Here is an 18584-nt window from a genome sequence, read left to right on the forward strand (position 1 = left end):
ACGGTTAAATCATCGAAAGAATCGAATGCTTCTTATGAATATGATACTACTCTATTCGACGTTTTAGGGGACGTAGTCCGTGGAGGTTTTGCCGCTCCATCGAATCATGCGGATTATTGCATTATTATCACGGATAATGGATTCGATGCCCCTTTTGCAGCAAATCGTATTGCTGCGTCGGTTAGGGAGAAGGCACATACCCACCCATTGCGATTAGCAGGTTTGGTGGGGAATCGGACATCTAGGAGAGATCTCATTGATAAACATGTAGAAGCCTGCCCGATGCCTGTGCTGGAAGTGTTGCCTCTCATTGAGGACATTCGGGTCTCGAGGGTGAAGGGGAAAACATTGTTTGAAACGGCTGAATGTCAATCAGATCTCAATTATGTTTGTGATTTCCATCCCAATGTGGCGGATCAGATATTGTCTCGACCAGAAGGGGTTGTGCCAAGGGAAATTCCAGATAGAGAATTATTCAGTCTGCTCTCCGATTTCTATCTGAATCCCGATGGTGGGGGGCAGAGGAATGCCCAGCAAACTCAACAGGATATTCTGCTTGATTTTACGATGATTCGAAACCGAAACTGCAAATTTCTTGTATGTGTACCCTTTCTGAGGAAACCCTTTCACGAAGACTCCCGAAACTCTCACTTTTGAATGTGAAACCGGAAATTATCACACTTCTTGCCCCATTAGTTGTGTGGCTTGGTTATATCAAAAGATCGAAGACAGCTTTTCCCCAGTGGTAGGTACAAAGACTTGTGGTTATTTCTTACAGAACGCTCTTGGAGTTACGATCCTTGCGGAACCTCGTTATGCAATGGCAGAGTCGGAAGAGGGGGACGTCTCGGCCCAATTAAATGATCAAGGGGAATTGGAGAGAATTTGTATCCAAATAAAACGAGATAGAAACCCTAGTGTCATTATTTGGATTGGCACATGTACCACGGAAATAACAAAGACGGACCTAGAAGGCATAGCACCCAAGCTAGAAAACGAACTTGGAGTACCAATTGTAGTTGCGCGGGCCAATGGATCGGATTATGCTTTTACTCAGGGAGAGGATACTGTATCAGCTGCCACGACGCATCGGTGTCCGGAATTTGACATATCTAGACACGAACAGAAACAGGATTTAGTTGGGGGTGTTGACACTGCGACGACGGAAGCGGGGGGGGCTAATCCGGAGGGACGGAAATTAAAGAATCATGCTTCAGTTCTTTTTGGATCTCTAACTTCAACTGTAGCTTCTCAACCGAATCCGGAATCGAAACGTCAATCCATTCAGGTATCGGGGTGGTTACCCTCCCAGAGATATACTGAACTTCCATCATTAGGCAAGGGAGTGTATGTTTGCGGCGTGAATCCCTCTCTGAGCCGTACAGCGACGACTCTGATGCGGCGTCGTAAATGCCAGTTAATTGGAGCACCTTTTCCTATTGGTCCTGATGGGACGCGTGCTTGGATAGAAAAGATTTGTTCCGCCTTTAATATGGAACCTCAGGGTTTGAAGGAGAGGGAGGATGAGATATGGAAGAGTCTGAGAGACTATCTTGAGATAGCAGCTGGTAAATCTATATCTTTTACGGGAGATAATCTATCAGAAATTTCTATAGCAAGATTCCCAATTCGCTGCGGAATGGTTGTCTACGAAACAGGTATTCCCTACATGGATAAACGATATCAAGCTGCCGAGCCATCTTTCTCACGAGATACTTGCAAAGAGATGGGTACACTCATGCCACGGATCGTGGAAAAACCGGATAATTATAACCAGATACAGCGTATGCATGAATTAAAACCTGATTCAGCAATTACTGGAATGGCTCATGCCAATCCTTTAGAAGCAAGAGGTATTGATACAAAATGGTCTGTCGAGTTCACCTTTGCCCAAATCCATGGATCCACTAATGCGAGGGATGTGCTTGAACTTGTTACTCGTCCCCTACGGCGTAATAATAATCCGGGGCGTCTGGGTTGGAGTAACCTGTCGAAGCAGATGGTAACAAATCACTAAATTATAGAATTATTGGGTGACGGGAAGTGACCATTGAGGGAAATGCATAGAGACGTCTCCAAATTCTTAATCATGGGATTCTGTCTCCTCATGATTAAGAAATCCATCGACTCCTTTCCGAAGGAGTTGCTGTGCTAGCTACGGGAGTGGTACGGAGAGGTTGCCGGCACTCTACGGGAAAAAAAAAAAACTGAAAAATATGGGAAGGAAATAATTATGAACGTAGAAAGCGTTCAAATGTCGTTGTATCTACTGCAGGTTTCGCTGCTTACTCGGGTGAAGGTGGCAGGTCCACCTATAATATTCGGACTATATTATGGATTACTAACAACATTACCCGTTGGACCCTCCCAAATACTATCCATAAGAGCTTTTCTTTTGGGAGGGAATCTTAGTGGTACCGTCGCTTTGAGTGGTTTGATGATGGGATAGCTACTAATATTTCTGTCAATATTCTGTTCACCTCTATATGCATTGATAGTGAAACCACATGTTGTAACTGTCCCAATAGTACCATACATGTTATTTTACTGGTTCCGAACCAAGGATTTACCGGATTATCGAACTCTACGTCCGACCAATTCACTCAGTGACTTTCGAATCGGTAATATATTCTTGGATAGTTTCATTTTCCAGATTTTAAATCCAATTCTTTTACCAAGTCCCGTATTGGCGAGACCAATTCACCTATTTATTTTTCGATATAGCAACAACATAACATTTCTGATTAGTAGTTTCGTGGGTTGGTCACTCGGTCATATGTCATTCAGCTACTTGTCCAGATTACTTCTGGTTCGCGTAGAATATGATTCACCCATACTCTACCTGCTGATGAAACGCGTCATTTACAAAACTTTTAGTATTGTTGTTCTCATTAATGTACTGGTTTATTTGGGTAAGGCTCCAGTACCTCTCTTCACCAAGAATTTTGAAGACGAACTTGTCTTGCTCGATAACAATCTCCGGGAGTTGTCAGATTCGATGCTATGGATTTTCAAGTCGTGGCCCACGTCCTTGTTCGACCCATACAAACCAAATCGTCCTTTACGATATATAGAGAATAGCCGATTCGGCGGCGATAGCTTAGTGAAGAAGCAAGTATCAAATCACTTTTTCAGCAAATGTTTGACTAGTGGAAAACAGCGGTTGGCTCTCACGGCGTTACCCAGTTTGTCGATCTTTGGAGACCAGTTAGGAACCTCGTTAGAGGATTCGGATATGCCACTTCCAGCTCATCATCTGCATGAAGACTGGATTTTGAACCAATTCAGGAAAAACAAGGATTTGAATAATGAGTTAAAGGACCGAATTCGATTCCTAGACACCGAGCCTATCTTCTGGAAAGCGATGGAAAGAAGGACCGGATTGGCTGATAACGGAGGTGAATTACCTAAGATTTATGATCCATTTTTGAATAATTCATGTCGTGCTAGGATTCCAAACTCGGATTCATTCTGGATACTGTCTGATTCATTGGCATCGCAAGCGGTTGACAACAACGAGTATGCCAATGAATTGAATTCCGGTAATAAGATTCGGGATTGGGTGTCTATCAGGTATAAAGAGTTGAGAAGCAATGAGATTCCTCTTCCCCGGGAAGCATTACCTAAAAATGCTTTGCAAATATTTATTTTCATGTTCGAAACACCGGATGATGCCGTGATTGAAGATGTTGTGGGAGAAACAAACTATTCAGTTTCGAAGGGTGATTCCACCCCCGTAACTTGGGATCAAGTCTTCAAATTTTCTTCATCTCCGACAGAGTTAGCTTTATTCTTCACCTATCTCAGAGATGATTGTGGTGCCTTCGATTGGATCCGCTTGCTAGACGTACCTCTAATTGGTGGGGAAAGACTTGACTCTTCAAAACAAAAAATACGTTCGATCCTCGAGATTGAGGAACTGTCGGAGGAATTGGCCCGCAATACTCACTTAATATATGATAATAGGTTCGATGTCGCGGGTGGGTCAACTGATATTCGTAACAGAAAGTTAAAAAATTTAGCAATCAGCGTCGGGAAGACGCGGCTGAAAACACGCAGACTGGTCAAACGTTTTGCAAAAAGCTCTGATTTTCGTCGGAAACCTATAAAAGGCTCTATGCGCTCCAGAAGACGTAAGACACTGGTTTGGGAAGTATTTCAAGATAAGGCACATTCACCTCTCTTCTTTAGATTAATGGAACTACCCACTCCGTTTCGATTTCCTGCCGGAGAATTAACTGGTGTAGATTTTGAGGAATCGGCCGGTGACGCGAGGAGAGAAACTAGTACCCAACCCGAACAGGAACTAATATCTCTTTCATCCTCGAGAGAGGGGGAGCGAGCGAAATCCGACCGCCCAGCTATAGCAGCTAGGTTCGATGTGAGTTCCATCCACACGGGGCGGGGTTTATTATTGGTTATGCAATCGACTCTTCGGAAATATGTGAAACTGCCTGTATTGATAACACTCAAGAATTTCGGTCGTATTTTATTTTTTCAAGCTCCCGAATGGGATGAGGATTGGAGTGAGTGGCGCAAAGAATCCCACATCAAATGCACCTACGACGGCGAGGGATTCTCACACACTCGTTTACCCGGTCGTTGGTTGAAGGAGGGTCTTCAGATAAAGATTTTGTATCCTTTCCGGTTGAAGCCTTGGCGTACTCGCGGGAGGAGGCGCCCAACCATTTTGGAAAATGATATGAATCCCAGGTATCTCAAGACTCGGGAATCGGGGAGAAAAAATAGATTGAGGCGAGGAAAATCTCCATCTAGCTATTTAACAGCTTGGGGATTCCAAACAGATGTACCTTTTGGAACTATTAAGAAAGATCCCTCCTTCTGGAAACCTATCCGGAAGAAATTGATGAGAATTTTGAGACGTAGTCTCGCATTGCGGACTAGGCAAATGCGTCGTCTCTACTCCAAATTGGGTGTATCCGCAAGGTTTCCATTGGGGAAATTGAATTTCCTTCGTAAAATTGAAGGGATTTGGGAGAATTGGAGTGGAACCGATTTTGTTGGGGGAGATATTCCAAATGATACAGGGACCGGGTGGAAAGAGGGGCCGTCACACGGTGAACCAGGTACTGGTGGAATAGATGAAACATCAATTCCCATTGATAATAAATCCCGATACTTTGCGGGTACCGATGATGAACCAGTAAAAGATACCGTTGGTGGATCCAAATCCGAACCCGAATCAGACATGCATGCATTCAGAAATCTGTTAACCGAAGGGGTTGGCGGGGGTGGGCGTAGCACCAAATCACTCCGTTTTAGTAAACCGGGAATAGATGACAGACTAATTAATACAAATCTGACTAGTTCTTTGAGATTCCAAACGAAATTAGTCAATATTCAGGGAATTTATTTGAGATCCCGCATATCGGTCGCAGAATTGTTTGAGAAGTATCTTCTACTAGTAGCGGGATTATTTCGAAGAGTCAATAGAGCTTTTGCTCATTATCTCGACAATTTTGCTAGATTTCGGGTGCAACTGGTGAAAGTGACGAATCAAGTTGGTGGGGTTCATGGGGATGCAAACCACCCAATTCTAGCTATTTCCGGAATTAGGGAGGGAATACCGCGAGTTATCGATAATCAATCTATAGGATTACCGTCTCAGGCGCACATTCACGACATTCTGTGGCATGTAAGCATGAAAAACAACCTGGATTTGGATTCTTTGATGGAAATTGCGGAAGATAGCAAGGATGCGGGGTATCTCGATAACCGGAAGGGATGTAAGGATAATGAGAATCTGGATGATGCTTCGGAAGATTGGAATTATCCGCGCGGTGATCATGGTTGTTATCCGAAAGGGGGAGGGGAAACCCCAGAATTTTTTGATGGCGGTAAACATGACGGGGGAAAGAGCGATTCCGTGGGATGTCCCGATGACAGAACTGGCGGGATTGTACGTGGGTATGGTATCGATGAACATATTAATAATTTTGCTACGATGCGGGGACTTTCCAAACAACTTTGGGAATTGAATGCAAATGATTTGGGGAGTTTGTTAGGCTGTCCCGACAAGTACAACCTGTCATTGGAGTTATGGCAAAAAATTGCACCGAAGAGATGGAGATCGGACATCGAAAATTTATATGGATTCAGAAGCATCGGGGGAAGTTTTCTCGCCGAGCATGAATATGTATTTCGTGATAGACAAAACGATTATTCCATATATACTGAAACCCCTTTCCTCAGAGATCGAGTGAGAAATATCAATAAACGTCGTAAATACAGTTATTTGTTACATAGTTTTATTGATTCCTCACGAGATGTAGATATACAAAAATTTCCGGCGGGGTGGAATGCGGCGATAAGGGAAACTCGTTTAGGGAATCGTATCAGAGAACTTATTGCAGGGAAGGGAATTTCTCATCCACGAATACTTGATCCGGAACGTGAGTTGAATCCGAAATCCGATTTGGTGTTGTGGGTAATTCCGGATCCCGCGGAAGCAAAGGATGTATACGAAACAAGATCGAAATTTGTACCTGGGACTTCTATTTTGTGGGAGAGGGTTCCCGCTACCCCAAATGAAAGATTTCAGAGATTAGGCACGGATTACGGGTTACAGAAGAAGAGATTGATTCGGATGAAATACTTCTAAGAGAGAGGGGGAGTCACTATTATATTTTTCAATGGAAATGGGAATCCGAAGCATTAGAAAGAGAATTATAAAGACTGAGGGATTTGATATCTCTCATCAACGTATTAGAAAATGAGCAGGATCTTACTTCCTTCTGTGTCAATATGGGTATAGATTGCGATTTGTTGAATCTTTTTCTCAACGAAGAGAAACGCGAGATTCTAGATGATTTGTTTGTTATTTCAGCCCATCGTTTACCGCGAATATTCGATGATTAGATTCTCATGTATAAAATGGTTAGTATCCCACTGAAATTTCGAAACAGATTCAAAAGAAGATTGAATAGAAATATATTTGGCGGGTGCATGCTGCGTTTGTCACTCATCAATGGGGAGAGGAATAGGAATCGCTCCTATCTCCATAACATCGAAGATCTCCTGCTTCCGAGACATCGTCGCAAATCGCGATTTCTCAGATCCCTATTGATTTTGAGCTCCGTGAAATCCGAAAGGGACCCTTTGGGCTACCCTTCTGGAGTGGAATGGATGAACAAGAGTGAAGAGTCTAGCGACCTGAGTGGGACTCAGAAAATCAAACGTTTCCTTTGGCCCAGTTATCGCTTAGAAGAATTAGCTTGTATGAACAGATTCCGCTTCGACACAAATAATGGAAGTCGATTTGCCACGCCCAGAATACGCATGTATCCCATTATTTGAGACGGGGGGGAGAATACGTAGATTCGACAATTTGCTCGACTAATATTACTAACATCTTGGTAATCTCAATCAAGTGTGTGATAGAAGGAGGGGCAGATACCTACCTTACTTATCAGATGCGGAGCTGTAACTACTCGTTGGTGGGAAACAAATTCCCACCGATAACCGAATCTATTGAGTGACGATTTCCCCGATTATAGGAGTATTCATCTCCCTCGCTCGGACCAATACTACCCGAATTAGTAGGCAAATCCTATACAATGAATTCGATAAACAATTATTATTACTACTATTACGGATAAGGCTATATCTACCAATTCGACGTTGATTTGTGAGAAAGGGGATACAGGGTCTGCTGAGTCTCAAATATGCTACTTGACCGATCAAGTCTCGAAACTCACTTCTCATTTGAAATCACATTCCAAGGATTACTCCTCTCAGAGGGGTTTGTGGAAATTATTGGGAAGACGCAAGCGTCTCTTAATTCATTCATCCAAAAAGGATCCGACTTTATACGATAACATAATAAGCAACTTGGGTATTCGGAGATTGAAGAGACGCCGATTCCAATTTATAGAAATCCAGTTCTACCGAAGCTAGGGTCTGCAAAAATTACCAGGAACATAATTCATGGGTATACCTCCTACGAAAGTGGATCCAGTTATAGTGAGTATGGGTCCCCACCACCCGTCGATGCACGGTGTCCTTCGACTTATTGTTACTCCAGACGGTGAAAATGTCGTTGGTTGTGAACCAATACTTGGCTATTTACATAGAGGGATGGAAAAAATTGCTGAAAACCGGACGATTCTGCAGTATCTTCCCCACGTGACGAGATGGGATTATTTAGCCACCATGTTTACCGAGGCAATAACAGTGAATGCGCCGGAGAAGTTGGCAAATATTCAAATACCGAGAAGAGCTAGTTACATACGAGTTATTATGCTCGAGCTAAGTCGAATAGCTCCCCACCCGTCATGGCTCGGACCTTTTCTGGCGGATGTCGGTGCACAAACCCCTTTTTTCTACACATTTCGAGAAAGGGAAATGATTTATGATTTACTTGAGTCTGCTACGGGTATGTGAATGACGCATAATTATTTCCGCGTCGGGGGAGTAGCGGTAGATTCACCATATGGGTGGCTAGATAAATGTTTGGATTCCTGCCACTATTGCCTCTCAAAAGTCGATGAATATGAACGACTTATCACAAATAATCCTATATTTCTGAAACGAGTGGAGGGGATAGGTGTCACTGGTAGGGAAGAAGCTATAGATCGGGGCTTATCCGGACCCATGTTGCGAGCCTCGGGGATTCAATGGGATCTTCGCAAGGTGGATCACTACGAATGTTATGACGAATCGGATTGGCGGATCCAATGGCAAACAGGAGGAGATTCATTGGCCCGTTATTTGGTACGAATCGGCGAGATGAGAGAATCCATAAGAATAATTCAACAGGCCTCGAGACTCCTTCCGGGAGGTCCATATGAAAATTTGGAATCTCGACGCCTTAGTCAGCAACGAAAGGAAATGGGATGGAATGATTTTGACTATCAATTTGTCGGTAAGAAATCCTCTCCCACTTTCAAATTACCTGAGCAGGAGCATTACGTAAGGGTGGAAGCTCCCAAAGGGGAATTAGGGATATTTCTGATTGGAGATGATAGTGTTTCTCCCCGGAGACGGAAGATTCGTCCGCCTGGCTTCATAAATCTGCAAATTCTCTCTCAATTGGTAGAAGGAATGAAACTAGCCGATATTACGACAATATTAGGTAGTATAGATATCATCATGGGGGAGGTTGATCGCCGAAACGGCAATTGGTACAAAAAATTTCGAGGAACGCGTGATTGACTTATTTCACAAATTGGGAGTTTCGAGAGATTCTTCCGAATTGATTTGGATTCTGATTTCCATTCCCACCCTTATCGTAGGAATTACAGTAGGAGTATTAGTTATCGTACGGCTCGAGTGAAAGGTATCTGCGGGGGTACAACAGCGTATCGGACCTGAATATGCAGGTCCTTTGGGAATTATCCAATCCCTGGCCGATGGAGTCAAGCTCCTACTGAAGGAAGGATATTGTTCCAGCCAGGGGCGATACTTGGCTATTCAATATTGGACCAGCTGTGGTAGTCATACCAGTCTTTATAAGCCACTTGGTGATACCCTTCGGGCAGCACATTATTCTAGCTGTCTGTATAGGTGCTTTCTCTTGGATCGCCATCTCAAGTATCGTTCCCCTAGGGCTACTTATGGCAGGATATGGTTCAAATAATAAATATTCCCCTCCAGGTGGTCTTAGAGCTGCTGCTCAATCAATTAGTTACGAAATACCCCCAGCCCCATGTGTACTATCCATATCCCCACGTGCGACTCGCTGAATAAGATTGATGGGAAGAGGGTTATTCCGATATAGAGATTCGGAATGAAGAATCTTTCACTGATTTGACAGAACAACTGGATAGTCATCTGGGTGAGATCGAACAGCGTCTTGCAGCGAGTGAATCGAGTCCCATCCCCCATGTACGGGAGTGAAAGCATGTCCGAGCAGTAAACACTGTTTGCCCCCAGGTACGGGATAGATTTACAGGGCCTGAAGCGGGGACAAGAAGGGACTGAACCTCTTTTCCGGGATTGAGCGGGAGTGGATGGTCAGGAACACTAATATACACAAGAGATTTGTGAGAAGGGTGGAGAAAAAAGTTGCATAATAAAATCTCTTTTCTCTTTAATTGGATAAAGACTTAGCCTCGGTAGGGATGACTAGGTAGTACATCTTGAAAATCCCAATCCCGAGTATATTCCTATCTACTTAGATTATGACTATCCGGAACGAAGTAATCCTTTCAACGGTTTGATTTTTCTGCCCCTGGCGGAAAAAATTATTGATATATGCGAGTATCTCCTTTACGTAGTAGTCTCAAGAGGATTGGGATCATAGGAATCCTCAGGCTAATCCTCTTCTCGGCTGAAATAAAGATAGGTAGGGATCCATCTATGTGGAGATATAAAAGAAGTATCGGTAAATCCCATTCCACCGAGAAACGGTGGAAGATTCCGAATTATATCAAAAAATAACTGAAAAGGTTGAGATGGATTCAGAAGCTATCACTCCCTGTAGCAAACAGAATCCCATTGGTTGAGATTGGGACGCTCCTCAGGGGGGTGTCGCGCAAAGGAAGTGATTAACTACCAATCCCCCTCTCGGGTGACTTATGGGGAGCCGTATGAAATCCCAATTTCCATGTACGGTTTCGAATCAGAGGTGGTAATAGCAATTGTACCGTCGACTATAATTATCTGATAGCTTAAGTACGGTTGACATAGTTGAAACACAATCTAAGTATGGTTTTCTGGGATGGAATCTGCGGCGTCAACCTATAGGCTTTATAGCTTTCTTCATATCCCCATCGGCAGAATGTGAAAGGTTGCCATTTGATCTACCAGAGGCGGAGGAGGAACTGGTAGCGGGTTATCAAACCGAATATTCAGGTATAAAATCTGGTTCATTCTATGTTGGTTCTTACCCAAATTCATTGGTTTCCTCGTCGTTTGTAACAGTCCTTTATCCGGGTGGATGGGATTCACCAATTCCATTTCTTCAAGAATTAGGGCAAATTTTTCCCTTTCGGACTCTCAGCAGTGAATCCTTTGATGTATTCGATGCAGTAACAGGTGTCATTACCACATCAGCCAAGTCTTATCTATTCCTATTCATTTCTATCGCAACGAGATGGACATTACCTAGAGTCAGAATAGACCAATTACTAGATCTCGGCTGGAAATCTCTTCTGCCCGTTGCTCCGGGAAATCCGTTGCTGACAGCTTCGTTTCGACTACCATCTCTAAAATGAGATATTCCCCTCATAGTTTACATCAATGTCACCCCGATTTTAATCTATCCAATCTCTAGAAACTAAGGAACTCCCCCAGGATTATCTATCACATGTTTCCCACGGTAACTGGATTCCAGGATTATAGTCAACGAGCAATACGAGCTGCGAGGTATACTGGTCAAGGTTTTGCGGTTACTCTAGACCATCTGAATCGTTTACCTGTGACTATCCAATACCCCTACGAGAAACTTATATCATCCGAACGATTCCGTGGACGAATTCATTTTGAATTTGACAAATGCATTGCTTGTGAGGTACGTGTCCGAGTATGTCTGATTAACCTGCCTGTCGTCGACCGGAGATTGATAAGAAGCATCAGAAAAAAACGATTAAGAAGTTATAGCATTGATTTCGGAGTTCGTATCTTCTGTGGGAATTGTGTCGAATACCGCCTAACAAATTGCTTGTCAATGACTGAGGAGTATGAACCCTCGACTTATGATCGTCACGAATCAAATTATGATCAAATGGCTCCGGGACGTTTGCCCCTCTCTGTCTCCCAGGATTCCGCAATTCAAGTAGTTCCAACTCTGAGTTATTCATCTGGGGGAGTCACGAAAGGAGATCCCAATAATCGAACTGTCACTCGTGGTGTCAATTGAATCTCCGTCTGAAGTTTGGAAGATAGACCGACTCCCTGGTTAGAAAAAATAGTAAGTCGGAGATGATTCAATATCGAGATATCTCTGCTATGCAGAGATATCCCTCCTTCAATTATTTCTACCAATAGGGGGGGGTGTGTCTACATAAGTAGGTCACACACATACACGTCGTTATTGAATAGTAATATAGTGAGATGGGAGAATCAAAATAACTGGGCATAATGAATCTACCTGAATCAATTTATGAATCTGTCTTGATACTAATCGAATTAGGTATTCTACTGGGAAGTGTAGGAGTGGTATTATCTGCTAATATAGTTTATTCCGCCTCTTCATCGGGACTGGTGTTTATCTGTATATCTCTCCCATATCTCGTACCGAATGCCGATTCTGTAGCTGCCGCACAATCGCCTATCTATGTAGGAGCTATAAATGTTTCGATCGTGTCTGCCGTAACGGTTATTGACGAACCAGTAGATTCCAATTCAACCATTTCCTGGAATATGGGAGATACTATTGCCTTAGGAGCTTGTACGGGTCTATCTATCTTATCAACCACTACAATTCGAGATACGAAATGGTCTGATATAAATCCAATCGACCCATCGAGGGATGTTGTGGGGGGAGTCTCAAAAAACAACATCCAGCGAATTGGATACCAATTGTTAACACAATTTCTGGTTCCATTCGAACTCCTTTCTATCCTCCTCCTAGTGGCTTCAGTAGGGGCGATTACAATGGCTCGTGGTGAAGGAATAACCAGACCCGACGAAGAACCTGCTTCGTCGTCTGAGATGACTCCCCATCTTTCTAATTAATTACAACTTCTCGTAAACTCATCTCGTAGGTTAACCAATTAAGTTTCCGGGGGTTAATACATCATGCTCGAACATGGACTGATTCTAGGTGCTTATCCCTATCGCGTTGGCTTTTCGGATCAATCACGAGTCGAAACATGATTAGGGCACTGATGTGTCTTGAGCTGATTCTGAATGCCATTAATATAAATCTCGTAGCATTCTCCAATTTCTTTGACAATGAACAAATGAAGGGGGAAATCTTTTCAATATCCGTAATAGCCGTTGCAGCTGCCGAAGCTGCTATTGGGTTATCCATTGCTTCGGTCATCCAGCGTAATAGAAGATCGACTCGTATCGATCAATTTGATTTGTTAAAATGGTAATTGATTCGTCGATGACGCTATTTATTTGGGCGAATCGCTATTCAATGCAGGTGTATCACATCCAGCTGGTAATGCTGTCGTTTTCCCCCTAACAATTGCATTTCATTCCGAAAAATTATGTCATACCTATCTGAATCCCTACCTATCCCGTTCCTTAAAATTGTCTTGTACCGTCCCTCCCCATATTGCAGAACCCATTCATTTCACGAGGATGATGGGAGAGTTCCACCCACGGAGTGTCTATGTAGGTAGATGCGGAAAAACCAAATCAATACAAATCTTAGATTTGATTGAATGGAAAATAAGGGGGTAGGGGGCAGGGGGGAGGGTAGGTACACCTCAACAACCCCAACAGGAGAATATCTTTGACACGTCAATCCAATAGGAGTGAACAAATTCGACGGCACATTCAGTAAAGATCTATGACACATGTATTGGTTGCACCTAATGCGTAAGAGCCTGTCTGACAGATGCATTGGAAACGATCCCCCGGGATGGGTGTAAAGCCAATCAAATTGCTTCTGCTCCTAGAACAGAAGACTGTGTAGGTTGTAAGAGACGTGAATCCGCTTGTCCAACAGATTCCTCGAGTGTACGCGTCTATCCGGGAGCTGAGACGACTCGTAGTATGGGTCTAGCTTATTGATTCATCGGTCAAGAAAGAGATTCAAGAATCGAATCGTTTTCTTTCCAACTCATACTCAAAGATTCATACTCAATTCTATTGAGTATGAGTTGGGGTATTAAGATTCCCCCCCCCCTCCCCCCCGCCTAAAATATTTTTCCATCCACGATGAGTAACGTACCCTGGTTAACCACAATTGTTCTTTTCCGATTCTGGCGGGTTCGCTATTTCCAATGCTTCCCTCCAATGGGAATAAGATCGTTCGGTGGTATACCCCAGGCATTTGTATATCGGAATTTCTACTAATCATTTATATCTTTCATTGTCACTTCCATATCGATGATCAATGCATTCAATTGGTGGAGGATTCTAGTTGGATAAATTCAATCAATTCCCATCGGAGTTCAGGTATTGATGGACTCTCCATGGGTCTCATTCTACTGACAGGATTTGTCACTACTTCGGCAACCTCAGCAGCTTGGCTAGTTACGCGGAATACACGTCTATTCTATTTCTTGATGTTGGCCATGTATAGCGGCCAAATAGGACTGTTTGCTTCTCGAGACATTTCGCTTTCCTCTCCTATGTGGGAGTTGGAATTAATCCCAATCTACCTACTTTTATGTATGTGGGGTGGGAAGAGACGTCTATACTCAGCCACGAAGTCTATTCTATACACAGCTGGTGGTTCTATCTTTCTCCTAATAGGAGCCCTAACTATGGGTTTCTACGGGACCCAGGAACCCTCCTTCAATATCCGAGATTTGGCAAGCAGATCACATCCTATATCACTAGAAGTGCTTTCTTATCTAGGATTCTTCGTGGCGTATGCCGTGAAACTGCCAATATTCCCTTTTCATACTTGGTTGCCAGACACTCATGGGGAAGCACATTACAGCACATGTATGTTGCTGGCTGGGGTATTACTAAAAATGGGAGGGTATGGATTGATTCGAATTAATATGGAATTATTACCTCATGCTCATTCCATACCTGCTTCGTGGTTGGTGCTATTCGGATCAGTCCAAATTGTTTATGCATCCCTGATTCCGCCGGGTCAGCGTAACCTTAAGAGGAGAATAGCGTATTCATCAATTTCCCATATGGGTTTTGTAACAATTGGAATTGGATCCGTGACAGATACGGGTCTTAATGGAGCTGTGTTACAAATGATTTCCCATGGGTTAATAGGTGCCGCTCTATTTTACCTTGCAGGGACTTGTTACGATAGGACACGTACCCTTTATCTCGATCAATTAGGGGGGATGGCTACCCCAATGCCCAGGATATTTACTATGTTTAGTATCTTCTCAATGGCATCCCTTGCATTACCCGGGATGAGTGGGTTTGTATCGGAATTGATGGTATTTCCAGGAATAGTGACTAATCAGCATTATTCATCTATATCTAAGTTATCGGTTGTAGTAGTCGAAGCGATTGGTACAGTATTAACTCCCATTTATTTGTTATCTATGTTACGTCGAATATTCTACGGATACAGAATATCCAACTATTCGGATCCATATTCAGTTGATTCCGGACCGCGGGAAATATTCATATCGATTTGTCTCTCTTTACCAATCCTCGGTATCGGTCTGTATCCAGACATGGTTGCATCTCTACGGAATCACAAAATACTATCTATCCTGGTTCCGTACTCTTTTATGGGATAGTAGAGGGGCAATAAAACGCAGTATCGTTTGGATCGGTAGTCGAACATATCTATTCAATGAGGATTACTCTTGGAAGCGGTTCTGGTATTAATTCCTATAAGGGAAGGCAGTGGGAATCCATGCCGCTGGCGACGTAATTGCATGAATGTCTGGGTGAGGAATCCACAGCGCGATTCCTCATGCAGACTCTGATTCAAATCACGAATTGATTACATGTAACACTTCAAGCATCTGACGAGGTAACATTTTTTGTTATCTCTCCCCCCGATCGAATTAGCGGTCTTCTACCTAATTATTAAGTAAGCCACCCGTGATTATGTAAACCGATTCCTGGTGGATTAACCCCTGAGAAACAAATCCAAGCAATGAAGAATCCTGTAGATGCTACAATAGCAGGCCCTTCCCCTGCCAACCACTAGTTATTCTGGTATGGAGATGAATAGCATATATCAGCCGAGTCACTAATGCCCAGGTTTCCTTAGGGTCCCGGCTCCAGTAGGATCCCCACGCTTCATTAGCCCACACTGCTCCAGAGAGAATACCAACAGTCAGTAGAGGAAACCCTAAGCTGATGATTCGATAACTCCATCGGTCCAATTGGTGGATCAATCGGCACCTACGTGAATTCAAGGATAGTCGATGAAAACTGTTTCTCGGATTACTTCCTGCCTGCTCGTAGCAGTGTATATCCACTCCCGGAGAGGGGGTCCAGGTAGGAAATTCTTGATTTGGACCGGGGATAGAAAATTGTTCTGCGTCATAGGTGGCAATCGGTGGAGATGTTGCTGATGGAGATCCACATAACGAAGTCACATGGCTTAGTGGCATCATACTTACATGCGTCATTAACCGATGAGGTTGCAGAGCAGGTACTAGCGGTGTGGATTGTTGCATTTCCTCAGGAAGACCCAGAGTTGCGAATCCATGGGTCGACATGGCACCTGGTGCCGTGACTGCACCTGACCATTCGTTCCGACTCCTAATTCTCATAATTACATGCATTGGGGAGAAGCTCCGTGAAAGAAACATAGATGATTCATGTAGATTGCTCGGTGGTAGATGTTTGGGTTGAATCCGACGAATCGTCGTAAATCCCGTTATACAGATGAAAGCAATTGTCATACCTCCAACGCTCAAACTAATGAGTCTCTTGAGCTTGCGAGCCAGCCCCATCCGGTGAAACAGAGTGACGGAAAGAAGCGTAAGAAAAGAAATGTGAGCGAATATGTGCTCTATATCGGTGTGAATCGTAATGAGGAGAATCCAGTGAATTAGTGAGATTTTGGAGAGTATGTACCACCCACCCATTATTCCCAGGAGATTTCGGGTTTACCCCTTAAACGTCGAAACGGGGAGAATTCCCTATTCCTACTGCTTTTCCCAGTGGTTGTATCAGACACAGCCCTCGCCTGCAGGTTGAAATTAAATGCCGCTACTCGGATTCGAACCGAGATGCTCTAGCACTGCTTCCTAAGAGCAGCGTGTCTACCAATTTCACCATAGCGGCTCGCTACTCGTTATACTTATCGTAATTAATGATATCACATCTTCGGGTGAATCGTCAATCTTCCTGGGGGAGAGTACACACGCACAACAAGGGACCTTCCCTGTCTATAGTTGATTAGTATACGGCGCTATACTTGTATAGGAATAACGGGATATGGCGTAGCTCGGTAGCGTGCCATCTTGGGGTGATGGAGGTCGCAGGTTCAAATCCTGCTATTCCGAATAAACGAGGTCGGAACATATTTTAAACGGAATAGAAGACGTTCCCGTTCCGGGAACGCAGATTTATCTCCCGATTCTCTTTGGGTGTTATCGACCCATACCCATTCGTAGTAGGGATAGAGATAAATCGATGATCGTGATCGAGACCCTTGTATCATAGGAAGGAAGAGAGGGATTGGGCTCCTTCTTCATGCACGTAACCCCCCCCCCCCTCGTGGTTATTACCAACATTCATTGATACAACTCTGTTAGTATTTGGATTTTATTTACCGCACGGTACCGTCACGCAATAATATCAACATGTACCCGTACTACTTACTAGGGATCCAAATTCATCAATAAGTTCCCTGACAATCACTTATCTCGTCTTCCCCGTTCCAACAAACAAATAGTTCACTATCTATTCCGACCGACCCCACGTCCTATTGATACGGCAATTCCTGTTACAACCGGGGAGTACTACTGACCAGTTTCAGAAATTTTTTCATTTGTCACATAGTAAAAACTTCTCGACCGTCCAGTCAAAATGGATTTAGCTGGAGAAAAAGCTTTCGATGCTACTTCATTAGTTTGGGTCTTCCAAATATGATTGCGAATCTTCCTCCGCGACCTAGAAGTACGTTTTTTTGGAACTGCCATAATGAAATCTATCTATTCGGTTTTATCATCGAAATGAATGCGACGAGTATGTTGATACGTACGAGTAGAATCAATATAATGAGGGAGGGGGTGATTGCGTAGAATCATTAGAAGGGGAACAACTGGGGGAACTGGGTTTCCATTCTATGCAAAAGAATCCCAGCAAGAATCATTGACTTCTTTATGATAACAATTTGCTAACCAACCAACTCCTTTCCATTTAAGCAAATGGGATCTACTACAGATCGAACCAAATCCTGTCTGTATCCCGATTTCCTTCGCGTCTTCTTCTTAGAATGGATCTTCCGTATCACTTTCTTCCTCTCGAAACAGGGATGCAAGACGCGCCCCCTAGCAGTTGCGTTACTCAGCCGGGGATGTCCGAGATCAATTTTGGATCCGTGACAAACCAATGAAACTCGATATATCGACATTACCGTATTGGACTCTGATGCGTTGTGCCCAAGCAGAGCGAAGTGACGAACATCATAGAATCTCCCCGGTTCTACTCGGAGTTGTTTTCCTCCAGTATCAATTGCTGCATGTCTATCCGTAATAGTCTTGTCGTGTGAAAAATAACCCAAAACAACTCAATCGGTTTGGGGTCAAAAAATGGAACCTAGATAAGTATCTCCGACACATTTGATTCCTGTCAAGTCTCGACGCCGGGCTCGCACCAGAACGAGAAACAAATGGATTATTCGGTTTGATACGCGTGATCTCACCTGTCCATATATATTCCATTCTTCGACGCTCCATATATCTGACAACTATTGACAGAAAGAGTTCCAACCCGGGTTAAATATGTTTATGAATTATCTTATGAATGTGCTTGGATTGTCCCCTCACGCCCATTCGTAACCTCTGGTTTGATCGGATTGGCATCGTTTCTTTTTCCAAAAGCCACTAAGAGCC

Source organism: Dipteris shenzhenensis, unplaced genomic scaffold (genome assembly GCF_047967505.1).
Source record: "Dipteris shenzhenensis isolate YYH24624 ecotype China unplaced genomic scaffold, Dip_SZ_1.0 scaf0515, whole genome shotgun sequence".
NCBI lineage: Eukaryota > Viridiplantae > Streptophyta > Polypodiopsida > Gleicheniales > Dipteridaceae > Dipteris > Dipteris shenzhenensis.